Below are 13,680 nucleotides of genomic sequence, written 5' to 3'. Positions count from 1 at the left end.
TTTCATTGGCGGTCCGTATCCGGCCAGTGGGCCATAGTTTGAGGATGCCTGGTCTAGAGTCTAGACTCTTCTTAAAAACCTCCAGTGATGGAACGCCCACAATTTCTAGAGCCAACCTGTCTCTAATTGTCTTCACTGTTAGGAAGCTTTTCTTTAATTCCAGGTTGCTTTCTCTCTTTGATTAGTTTCCAACTATTGTTTCTTGTCCTGCCCTCTGGTGTTTTGGAGAATATTTTTTTAAAATGTTTAATTACAGTCATTATTCTACTTTAAACATTCTGCATGTCTCATCCATGCCTCGGCATTCCCATCATAGTATCATGGGAACTCTGATAATTGTAGTCTATGATAGTTGTAGTCTATCATAGTATAGTAGGGAACTAAGTTCTGCTGTAGTCCAACCTTTTTTGGAGAGTAGCAGGTTGAAAAAGTCTGTTTCCGTTTGTGTCTTTGGGGAGATAGATAGTTAACTGGATTTCCTAGGCTTCTTTATCTCCAGACAGTACTGGAGCAGCTCCAATCAGCTTCTCCAATCCCAAAAGTAAAGTTCAATTGTTCGGTTTTGTGGAGTGAGCAAACTTGTGTCAGAATACATTAGTTGAACATTAGCTATGTTTCTGGGTTGATCAAGTAGCAAAGGTTGAGGGGCTACATAAGACCAAGAAAAAAGTTTTCTTTTCATTTCTTAATAAGGTAGTGGGGTCAATTTCTCCAGATGTTGACTATGAGCCATAGAAGAAGGTTTGGCCCTGTGAAAACTCTGGTCTGCATTTTCCTCGGGGAAATGGAGGGAAAAGGTGGTACATTTTTCCACTTCAGTAATTGAAACCTAGTCAGTTATTATGAGACAGAGCTTGTTTTTCTGCTGCAGTGTGCCAATTCTCAATTTGCTACAAGATTTGTGCTGCCATTTAAAAAAAAACCTAAAATACCTCAAAGGCTGATCTTTTTTCCCCCCAGCAATGTTTTAAAAAGTTACCAGAATTAAAATATGGAAGGTAAATCTGTCTGGGTAAGTACCGAAAGACTGACCGCGTTCTTGTGGTGCTTGGTACTTGTCAAGATTTCCAAGAAGAATGTGTGTGTAAAAAGTACCCAACATTTTGCCCTGCTGTATGGGAAATTCAGCAAGCTTTGAAAAGGCACATTTCAGAGGAAGAGTTTGGAGAGCAACATATCCCTTACTTTAAGAACTATATTTCAAGGATTTACCAATGACAGAATAGCGACACTTCTTGGAAAGACAAATTGAGTTCTCTCTCTCTTTTTTAATGGTTTATGTGTTTTCTCTACATATAATAAATGCTTAGTGAACAAGTACTGTCTGGGTCATTTTGCTTACATAATAGCACTTTTTCAGTTCCTAGTTCCTACCTCTATTACCCAACCATTGATTAAACAAGTCCCAAGTTCTAAAATATTCCATGTCTTCTTTTTCTTTTATCTTCAGTGTTACTTGAGTCCTCATTTTTCTGAACTGCTTTTTAAGAGGCCTCCTGCAGACCCCCCCCCCTTTAGCAGCATGACTCCCCCCCAAAGAAGCTTTACATAATATTGTGGATGTGATTGTTTTTATGGACAAGGGTATCAAGTTATTTTATTTTAAAAAGAAAGACAAAACATCGTATTAGGGTAATTGTGGTTATCCTGCTTTTCTACTTAGCTCTTCAAGTACTGAGCAGTTCTGATGAACGTTTGTTGCCTGTAGTAGACCATCTTACCTATTTTGATGATCAGTTATCTTTGTCAACAAAATTCGTAGGACACTACGAAAATCAGAGATGAGGAACTCTATAGATTAGAAGCAAAATGGAGCTCACCAGGACACTTCATCCAACATCCATGTAAGGCTTGGAAGCCATCTTTGTATTGGGCCTCAAGCCTGCCACATATTCAAACGTATTGTACTGTGGGAAACTGGGAGGGGAGATCGTATGAAGCATGGGAGACATGTACCAAAATAACATTCCTTTTCAGAGAGTCAAGATCGTTTTGTCCCTGCACCTGGACTGATGTGGATGGGAGGAATCTTCTTTCATGACAGTGGCTGATTGGGCCATGTGATGGACATGTGGGTGCTGGATCAGGGTCCTGAATTTTCAACTGGTTGGGAGAAACCTGGAAGCTTTCAGATTCGGGTTTTCCCAGATGTGCCAACGTGGCTTCTCTAATAAATTTGAACTATGAGAAATCTCAGATTCTTATTTGATTGAGGATGCTATTTGGAACCCTGACATTTCAGGAACTTGAGCAAAGCTCCTTCTCCATAGGTGCCTTCCTTTCTTATTATTGCCAGCTTCCTAACTGTTCTTTGATTCCATCTTGGTCTTGTAAAAGAAAAAGGAGGAGGAGGAGGAGGAGGAGGAGGAGGAGGAGGAGGAGGAGGAGGAGGAGGAGGAGGAGGAGGAGGAGGAGGAGGAGGAGGATGTGGGGTAGAGGCAATGTCAGCTATTATTGACCCCACAACCACTTCTCCGAGTGTGATCCATTCCTCATTATTCCTCCAAACAGGAATGTTGGAAGATAACTGAAGTGACTAGGATTTCTGGAAACTGCTTTATATTTTCCCTGACTGTATTTTAGGGAAATCCAAGATTTCATGCAGGCAAATCTAGATCCAGGGGTGAGAGTTGAGAGTGGTCTTGCACCAGTCCAAAGTCAGTCAAGAAATTAGAAGAAGCACATATTTGGGTAATCAGATCCCAGAAGGAAAATTATTTGCCAACAAAAATTGGACTCCCAAAATTGGACTCAGGCATGTTTTTTGATTTCAAGGAGCCCCACTGAACATTTATGTTGCACTCACTTGGTCTTTCAGCATATGTGAGGGCTGGGGATCTTTTCCTAACCCTGCTATGTCAGATGATCATCCTGCTGCTTGATCTCTATGATAGAAGTTGGCCACTGCCTATCCATCTGAAACTCCAGGTGTCCCATTTTGGGAATCAATCAAGATAGAATTCATCCAATTTAGAACTAAGGAGAAATTTCCTGACAGTGAGAACTATTAATCAGTGAAATGACTTGCCTCCAGAAGTTGTAGATGCTCCAACACTGGAGGTTTTAAAAAAGAGAGTGGACAATCATTTATCTGAAATAGTATAAAGTCTTCTACCCTCTTTCTTCCTTCCAAGTAAAATTCATTTTCAAAAGAATGACTGAAATAAGAGAGCTGGATCAGTTGACTTCAAGACTTTCCACAACCTTGTGTACATACAAGGGAATGAATTGGGATATCATTGGTCATTGCAAAAGCAGAATAGTTTTTGGCTTCCTTGATCTAAGTGGGTTGGACTTTCAGTCATAATTCCAGTATCATAATTCTCAATCATGGTAGATTTCCACCATACCTGGAGGGCACCAGTTTGCCAAATCAAAGCAAATGTGAAGATGAAATTAAAAGCAACAGCAGAGTTCTTGGTGGCTTGAGACCATTTCTGGATCCTTAATTGGAGTTTCCTGTTGGTATTCAGTACATGAAATGTAAGAGAAGGAGCGAAATGTAAAGAGAAGATTCCTGTCCCATTATATGAGAATTTAACTTTACAAATAATGGAATCAATCTGCCCCATGCCCATTTCTCTGTAGCACTTGAAAAGATCTAGTCAACATTGACTGATTCTAGATCAAATAATTCATCAGGGTTGGATCCTATTAGTAGTTGAATGAAAAATGACCAAGAGATTGAGGCTGTAGGTCTAAACTAACCAACAAGTAGGGGAAAACACTTCTGCAAAAAAAAAAAAAGTGCCACACCACTTTTATATTGTTGGCCAAGTGAATGCCATGGACAAGTCCAGGGAGCCTCTATTTTTACAATAGTCACTCACAGTTCTGATTGTTTAGCTGCCAATGGAACTATACCTCCATCTGGTGGAGAGTTAAGGTAGGTGCCTACTTTGGAAATACTATGGGATAGGATATAATTCAGCTGAATATAAATTGGTTTTATTTACAGATGGCGTTCCCTGTTTATTTCTAAAAATACCCATGTTCCAACAGGGACAAAAGTAAATGGAATGCAGTATAAAGTGTCGGCTATAATCCACTCCAAGTTATTTCAGCCATTAAGGATGAAGATACTGGCATTTGGGACTTCAGCCAGTAAGAATTACTGATTATCATCTCTACACATCCTTTATGCAGAATGTGATGCTCTCATTAAGTTGAACAAAGGGCTGAAAGTTCCAAGGTTGCCAAGGTCAAGCCCCACTCCTTTATTTGTCCAGCAGAAGGCCTTAAAAGGCAAATCTTGACTTGGAATCCATCGTTTTTGTTCCCTGACAGTTCCTCCACATTGTAGGTCAACAAAGGTATGATGCAGGTCTCTTGTGTGGGAACTTATCATCTCATAGGGCTGCAACTCCAGAGGTAATCCAACTCCCTGTCCAAGGAAAAAATCCTTATGTCATCCTGGATAAATGAAGGTTCATTTTTTTTCTTGAAAACTTCCACTGATGGGGCACCCACAACTCTGGAAGGCAAGCTATTCCATTGAATTAGCAATAGCAATAGCAATAGCAATAGCAGTAGACTTATATACCGCTTCATAGGCCTTTCAGGCCTCTCTAAGCGGTTTACAGAGAGTCAGCATATTGCCCCCAACAATCTGGGTCCTCATTTTACCCACCTCGGAAGGATGGAAGGCTGAGTCAACCCTGAGCCGGTGAGATTTGAACCGCTGACCTGCTGATCTAGCAGTAGCCTGCAGTGCTGCTTTTTAACCACTGCGCCACCTTGGCTCTTATTAATATATATTAATTAATATAATTAATATATTTCAATGTCAGGAAATTTCTCCTTAGCTCCAGGTAGGATTGGGAAGCTTTAAGGAGCTTCCATCACTGCTTCTTGTCCTTCCCTCAGGTGTTTTGGAGAATAAGTCACCCCCCTCATCTCTCTGACTATCCTTCAAGTACTGGAAAACAGCTATCATGCAACCCCTAACCTTTTTCTTTGTTGGACTAGCCATACTTAATTCCCTTAACCATTCATCAGATGGTTTAACCTCCAGACCACTGATTGTCTTTGATGCTCTTCTCTGCACTCTTTCCAGGAACTCAGCATCTATTTTATATTGTGGCCACCAGAACTGAACACAGTATTCCAAATGTGGTTCTCTCCAAGGTCCCAGATAAAACAACTGTGGAGAAGAGGAGTATCTACAAAATGGCAGTTCACAACATCTACAAATATGACTTGATATCCCCATCCTTTCATCGGACACAGCTGGAGAAGTTTTTGTGTCACCAAAGTGCCTTACAAACTGAAGACTCTGGATGCCCCAAAGATGCTTTTTTTCAAGAGGCAACTGGAGTTTCCAGTTTTTCTTTGAAGACAGTTCGCCTCTCATCCAAGAAGCAAATTGGTGTGGAGCGTTCTTGGAACTGTTGAACTGTTTCTACAACACAGTCCTTTCAACAGTTCCAAGAAGGCTCTACACCAATTTGAGAAGCGAAACGTCTTCAAAGAAAAAAACCAGAAGGTCCAGTTGCCTCTTGAAAAAAGCACCTTTGGGACATCTATGACCTGACTGACTAAGAATCTCCATAGACATGAAGTCTATGGATATATCGGGACTATACATCTCTTGATTACTGACTAGCTTTTGGGCATATTGGCTGATAATTCTGGCAGCAAATTCTAAAAATAGAAACAGCTCCAGTGCTTTTTGGAAGGCTAGGAGGACAAGGGCCTGCTGAACATCAAGGGGAAAAGTGTTCTATAGAGCAGGGGCTGAAAGAGAAAAGACACAATTCCTAACTCCCATAGAGTGAAAAGGTTTTAGGGAAGAGACCAGGTAGGATCCCTTCTGGTAGGATAGGTAGATGCCCTTAGAGAAAGGCAGTCCTGCAGATAGCCTATGCCAAATAGAGCTTCAATTATGTTGGAAGACTACACAGATGCCTGGAAAGCATCAATCTCTTGTGCCTTCTTCCACTTCCAGAAGTAGAAAACTCCAGAATCCACATTTTTGTAACAATTATTTTTATCAATGAAACATCCCTGTTCTTCCTTCCTGAAGATGTCATTTGGGACTGCAATGTCCTCATTTCCATCTATGCATACCAGCCATCAGCAGCTTTTTGGACAGGCCTTACTGGAGAAATCTGGGCCTGACAATATGAATGATCACTGGGATTGTATGATGCAGTCTGCCCAATGGCCTGTTTCCAAGTGACCCCATTGTTCATTTAGATCAAGGACTAAGTTGTTTGTGATGGGCATCTGGTTCAGCTTTTCCACTTGTGTTAGGAGTGGCAGTAGCACTCAAAACAAGCCCTGTCAAACAGAGCTGCTTGAACAGCAATTATATCACCTAAAGCCTTTGATTTGCTTTCTTCTCACCTGCAGGAATTTCTGTGAAGGGAAGCATCCTTTGATTAAAACTGGTCAATATCTTAATTTGAGCGGTGGTAGTATTTAGCGGCTGAGGCTGAAAGTGGAACCAGGATTGCAGTGAACTATTTGTTTTCATTTCATTGTGCAAGGGCAATTTCTCAAGAGTACAAAAGATCAATTGTATGGAAAGAATCTACGAAAGGCAATCAGGCTAAAAATAAACATATGGTATTTGAATTTAGGCTTCAGTGACCCTGAATTGCTAGGCTAAAGATGGAAGCAGAGTCTATATAAATAAGAGAAAACCAGGGCAAATGATGAATCAGGTGGACTCTAGATTCCCCACCCACCCCTGCTGCCAAACTCAAAGTTAAATTTTGTTCATGGCTAAATATCAGGGAAATGTTAGGTGACTCTTTATAGTGAAAGTCAGTACTGTGGCAAGAACTGGTTTTTTTTTATTTGAATGATTCCTGTTTAATGAGATAGAAAGTAAACAATTTTTAACTTTTTTTAAAAAATGAAGAACAGTCTTGCTTTTTTTTACTTTTATCCCACCCTTTTATTACTTTCAATAAACAAGTCAAGCAGACAAGTCTGATACTCCTTTCTCCTCCTATTTTCCCCACATAACAACCTTATTGGGCCAAGATTAAATAGCCCAAAGTTACTGAGCCAGCTTTTACACTAAGACAGGACTAGAACTCACAGTCTCTCACTTTCTAGCTCGGTGCCTTAGCCACTAGACCAAGCTGGCTTATAGATGGAGTGTGGGTTATTTGCATTTATATTATTTCCAAGATCAAGGAAAGGTGTGCGGCTGTATATACGTCTGCCTTTCACTGTCAACAATCTCTGCAGCAGCCTACAGTTTCCCCATCTTATCAATTAAATCTCGTGTGAAGTCCTCATGAAGAAATATCTTCTCTGGCATGTTTTCAGATTAGGGAACAAAGCCATCAGGGAGCCTTCTGAGTCAGGCACAGTGGTGGGACAGAAAACAAAAGCAATAGTATTCTGTACCAACTGACATCACTAAGGAAAAATGCACAAAAGGAAATGTGACAAGAATTTTAGAATTCTAAAACTTCCTGGGAATGAGTAGAAAAACAGCATCCTGTGCATAGGAAAATTATTCAGGAACTGATAGATTTGCTGTAAGAGCAAACTATATAAATCAATGTTAGTGTGACATTAATCCATTAATTAGTTAATATCACCCAAGTTGAATCACCAGCATCAAAGGAATTGCAACTAATTATAACCAATCCTTAGTAAATACTCTCCCACTTATCCAATGTATTCAAAGCAATGCATTTCAACCTATTCTATAAATGGATATTTTTGTTAAAAAAAATCTTCTACTGATTTACCAGGACGTGATATTTCAGTGTATTATTCCAGAGGTCATGTAAGTAAATAGTAATGATTTATCTGACTTTGTAAACATAGTAGGGGAATCATGTTAATCTGTGATAGCTAAAAAAAAAGTCTGGTAGCATTTTTCAGACTAACAAATTCATTAAAAATAATAGTTTTGTGAGCTACAGGTCATGTCGTCAGATGCAGCTAGATAGATATAGGATTAAAATTTGTGTGATTTGAGAGGAAATGGGGAGGAAAGGGAAGACAGATGTAGATCATATGTGAGACAGATTACAAGTACCTTATCAGTAAAAAATGGATGTCCTGCTCTATGCAAAGAATTCAAACTTATAAGTGCAACATATAAGGACATATTAGTTCAATTACAATATCCATTTACTATGAGCAGAATCATTTTTTCCCATCTCTTTGGTAAATCAGTATCTTGAATTAGTTCCTGTTTTGTTTATGGAAGAATGTTTTCAGATGCTTTTTAAAAGGAACGTTTGTAGACTCTTCCATAATTCTTCAGATTCTGCCCACCAACATCCTGGTGTCCAGACGTTAAATCATTGTGGGAAGCCATTGGGATCTACCAGAGCAGTTAATACCATTTCTACATTGGGGGAGGGGGGAGGGCAGGAGGTGGTATCTCCAATGGGGTGACATGCAGAGAAAGTAGAAACTATGGCCTCTTTGTTAAAGAACATTGTACTCTGTGACTTGAAATGCTCCCACCACTTTGCTTGAGATTTTATGGTGAGGTTGTTTTTTAGGCAAGTATAATACAGGTTAAGGAAATCTGTTACAAAGTAAGTCAACACAATGGACAGTAGGATATTTAGAATATTGTCAAGATAATAACATCCTTAAGTCAAGCTCGGTTCCTGATGGTTTCTTGGAAAAGCAATAACAGAAGTGATTCATCCTTCCTGACTTTTGTTTTCCTCTTCTTTAGCCTGCAATCCTGGGATCTGCAGATAGTCTTCCATTCATCCAAGTACGAGTAAATCAGATGCTGCTGAGATTTATTTTGAGATGACAATTAAAGTTGCTTAAAAGCTGCCACTTACAGAGTGCTTAAGCATTGTGTAAACAGCCTGCATGAGAATAAGTGTTCCTCTGAGAATATCAGCATAGTATATTTGATTATTATTATTGATTAAAGTTTGCCTGGGATTGTGTGTCAATTAATCTGCTTGTTTGGGTTGTGATTCTTGCAGACCTCCAGTTCTGCTGAAAGTCTCATTAAAGAAAACAACAGAAAAATCTACTCATGATTTGTATGTCTTGGACAAAAATGTTCACAGGGTGTGATAAAGAAAGTCAAGATGGCAGCCATGACAGCGTGATTGAAGCACCACCTTTATTCAACTGTTTCCTATGGACGTTCCTGGTCTTGGAGCAGTGGAAAAGACACAACACAGAGGTGGATTCCTACTGGTTTGGCCCAGTTCGGCTGAATAGGTAGTAACTCAGCCGGACACGTGACCATACCGGTTCTATCCTGAGTGCCGCCATTTTTATTTTCTGTTCTGCACATGTGCAGAACAATCTTCATTGAAAAAAATGTAATTTCCCCCCTTTTTTAATGGTGTGTGCATGCCAGTCCCAGAGAGGCCTCAGAGATGGACCGTTTTTTGCAAAAATGGAGGCTTCAGCAGAACTGGGGGAAAGGCAAAAATGCCTCCATTTTGTGAAAAACAGCCCATTTTCTACCCATTTTTCACAAAAACAGGAGTGTTTTTGACTTCCCACAGCCCTGCTGAAGCCTGAAGAGTGTTCCTGGGGGCAGGGAGGACAAAAACTTTTTTTCTTACTAGGTAGTTTGCAGGCGTTCCCTTAGCTCCAGTGAGCCGGGAGCCCCCCCCACCCCCCGGTGAAAACTTTTTGCCACCGTTTTGGTGACATGGCTTGGTGAGAGGGTCATGTGACTGAGTGTTCATGCCCACTCAATTACATGCCATGCCCACCAAACTGGTAGTAACATTTTTTGAAACCCACCTGTGACACAACAGGTAACTTGTTGAACATAAGACAATATAGAGAAGGTATAGTTTAGTTGCACTCCTTTAAGTGAGAGAAATATCTTTTCTGGCCTGGGTCATATCCAGACGACTATTCATAATGAGCATTCTCTGAGTTCCTGGTTATGTTGAAAGCACGAGAAGAAGAACTATGAAGCAAGTTTTCACAATGAAGCAACTCTTCTAGCTGATTCACGCATACCTGAGGTGCAGTTGTCCAGCAGCAGCTTCATGTGGTATTTCAATCAGCTGTCGGTGACTCAGTGACTCGGGGACATGAGTGAAATTATAATCATATGATTGTAAACCCATGTGGTTGGAATGAGATACTTTTGAACAGGCCTATATAGCAGGATTGATCGTCCTTTATCAGCTGGCCATATTGAATTTTCAGAGGGAGAGGACTTTTCTATACTTCCAGTGCCCATCATGATTTATTTTCTACTTCTATTTTCTACCAAGGATGATGAGGAAGATATTCAGTGACGCCAAATTGACTCCAGCAGCAGATTGTTAGTTTGTATAGACCAGTGGTGGGATTCAAAAATGTTTACTACAGTTCTGTGGCAGTGACTTGGTGGGTATGGCTTGGTGGGCAGCGGCAGAGGAAGGATATTGTAAAATCCCCATTCCCTCCCAATCAGCTGGGACTCAAGAGGTAGAGAATAGATGGGGGCGGGGCCAGTCAGAGGTGGTATTTATCGGTTCTCTGAACTACTCAAAATTTCCACTATCGGTTCTCCAGAACTGGTCAGAACCTGCTGAATACCACTACTGATATAGACTACCTAAAGTTGAGAGAGAGTATTAAACTCCAGTGTCTCAATGCGTTCATCACTACAGGACACCACACCGGCCCTCTCAAATTAGCTGGTTACAGAACTTACGTCCACACGGACTCTTTTCCATTATTGCTCCTGCTCAGTCAAGCTTACTTTCAAGATTCATGTTAAGGTGTTTTCACTTTTAGTTATTCGTAACAGAACAGGGATTTTGATATCAGCAAAACAGTTGCTTTGAAGCAACTGTTTGGAATCAAGGAGTAGAAAAACCTGATAGTAACCTCTCCAAGGAGTCTGGCAAGCTTTATGAAATTTACTCAGTGCAGTATTTATAGCTTGGGTTTGGCCACTTGCGACACTCTTTTCAGTTTCTGTAAACTTTGCATAGCCTACAGTGTCTCTGATCTTATGCCATTCTGCTGCAAGTTGTCATAACTTACACATTCTCGTGACTAAGGTGGAGGTGGGGATGGGACTTAGAGCTTAAACCTGAGGAGGCAGGGGTGTCTCATTGTCCTGTTTGTGACTCTGTTGAAAGCCAACATGAACCCAGTGCTCTCAGTTTATAGATTCTGACTTGAGTTGAAAGTATTTTGATTCCACCTCTTTTTCTATAGCAGCCATCCCTGGACAGTTGCTCTCCATATGGTAAACATTCTGGTATGACCTGATACCAGAAACTCAAAGGACATTTTTACATCTGCCGCCTGTTTCCTAGCTTCTCATAGACTTTTATCAGAGCCCAGAAACAATCTTTCATAGCCACAGTAGTTACCTAATTAGCTGTCTCTCTCTTTCCTCCCCAAAACTGCTTCAAGAGAACAAAAGCTTTTCTCCTAGAGAGGGAGGAGTGGTGTGATGTCCTTTGGCTACATGTTAAAGTAAGTAGCTCTATTCAGGAAGATCTTGACAGGTGTAAATTGTCAGGGGAGCAGCTGTCAATCTGCCATTCTAAATGCAATGCAAGAGGTTGCTTCTTCCTTGTCTAAATCAGGCTTTGTGTCAAGATTCCATGTGTCCATTTTGAGCTCCTTATTAGTTCAGTAAGAGAAATTTCAGAAAGGACACCAGCCCTTACCTTGGTGCAAAGAGTGCAGGACATGTATGAGTTCCCATTGTTCTTTATTGCAAAAGGTTTGTAGGAATAACAAAGGTTATCTGTAGGCAGATAACCTTCTCCCTAATGCAGAGAGATGTCAAGCAGGGAACATACTGCCAGTCAGAATTGTCAGTCTGAATTTATTACAATTTCCTACTCCTTTGGCCTGCATTGTGCCACAGCTTGCTGTGTCTAAAAATGGAATGGATTGAAAAAATACCCAAACAAGATTCTGAATAAAGTCTTACCTTAATTCTAGTCTGATTTGCTGGGCAAGTTCCAGCTCAGATCTCTGACAGGAAATAGTAAGGAAAGACACGAAATAGATATAGTGAGGACAATTAACCAGTGGAACAGCTTGCCTTCAGAAGCTGTGGATGTTTCATTACTGCAGTTTTTAAAGAAAAGACTGGGCAGTCACTTGTCTAAAATGGTATAGGGATGTGATGGTGAACCTGTGGCACGCATACCCAAAGTGTCACCCGGAGCCATGTCACCTGGCACGCGCGGCATAACCTGTTCCTCTTCCAGGTTTCTGGTGTGCATGCGCATGCGACAATCAGCTGGCCTTTGTGTGTGTGGCAGTGCTGGAAACCAAAGAGCTGGTCTTCCATTTTCCGCTGTGAGCATGAATACTGGCCAGTTGATTGGTTTGTACGCATGCGCGGCAGTAACCAGAAGACTGCACTGGAAACCGGAAGTTCATTTTCTGGCACGTGCATGCCCCCTGGGCAGCTCCTCTTCCTGTTCACGGCCCAGAGAAGCGCGAAGTGTTCTCTTTTTGGCACTCAATGCCAAAAAGGTTCGCCATCGCTGGTATAGGGTCTCCTGCCTGAGCATTGGGCTGGGCTACAAGACCTCCAACATCCCTTCCAGCTCTGTTCTGATTAAACTTACATGCTGTGTATGTGTGTGTGAATGCACGCATATGCACCTACGTATGTTTAATTGAACCTTCCGCATCTTGACCCATTCCCCTTTCTACTGATTCCCACGGTCCTTGTGCCATTCCACCCTGAAACTCTGCCATGGCAGCAATAGAACTGGAATTGGATGGCATTTTAAAGAGTAGGGCTGGTTATGTGCTACAGGCTTTGAGACAGGCTGAGCTGTCACACTGGGCCTATTGACAAAATATGGGCATTGTGGCAGTGAAGAAATTTAGTTTGAGGAAACTGCCAAGAGCTGCTCCCCGTGCGTGTTCCCCCCCTTCAATTTTCTGGCTTTATCATTAATGAACTTGAAGCTGCTGCTTCTGAGAGAATACACAAGTAGGCAAGATCTCCAAACCAAAGGGTGGGAAGAATCTTGCCTACAGCTTTAGAAGAGAAATGGAATGTACAGAAAGCTAATCAGGTTCATTAGAGCTGGTGGGAAAAATAGTGAGGCTGGCTACCAGCCATATTTTCTGATTTTAAATGGGAGCCACAGTCTCTATAGGCTTTAAGTGATAGTTACTCAGAGTTCACTGGATGTTTTTTTTTTAAAAAAAAAACTGCATTTATACTTATAATGAAATGTAACAAACACCCTCTCCCACTGCTTCTGATGTGCCCTTCTTTCTTCTCCTCTACCAGCCTAACGTGAATCTTTTGACAATGACATCTCCATGTGGGTCTATTTATACATGACAAATGCTATGGGGCATTTATCCTGATAGTTATTGCCACATTTATGCCATTGTTCATTTAATGGGAAATTATTGTTTTCTTTTCTTTTTTGCTATTCAATGTCTGGCTTCATTCCAAGTGATGATCATTCATTCATTCATTCATTCATTCATTCATTCATTCATTCATTCTCCATCTTTGTTACTTTATGGGTAACTTCAGTACAGTATCTTCCAGAGCTATTTCTTTGCTCTGAAGCACGGCTATGAATTCAGACATAAAAGAGAAGTGTGGGGTTTCCTGTGATAGGTGAAATGCAAATCTATGTACCCTATGTGGACAAAAGCAAGAATGAAGGCTGGTAGGGCTTTTTAAAATGCTTTAACTGCACATTCTAATAACCAACAGATTTAACTGATAAAAGGAAAGGCAGAAAAGATGAAGGCCTGAGAAAA

This window comes from Thamnophis sirtalis, unplaced genomic scaffold (genome assembly GCF_051295495.1).
Source record: "Thamnophis sirtalis isolate CommonGarterSnake01/CBP01778 unplaced genomic scaffold, rThaSir2_p1.2 scaffold_1, whole genome shotgun sequence".
Taxonomy (NCBI): domain Eukaryota; kingdom Metazoa; phylum Chordata; class Lepidosauria; order Squamata; family Natricidae; genus Thamnophis; species Thamnophis sirtalis.
Note: the sequence above shows the minus strand (reverse complement) of the source record.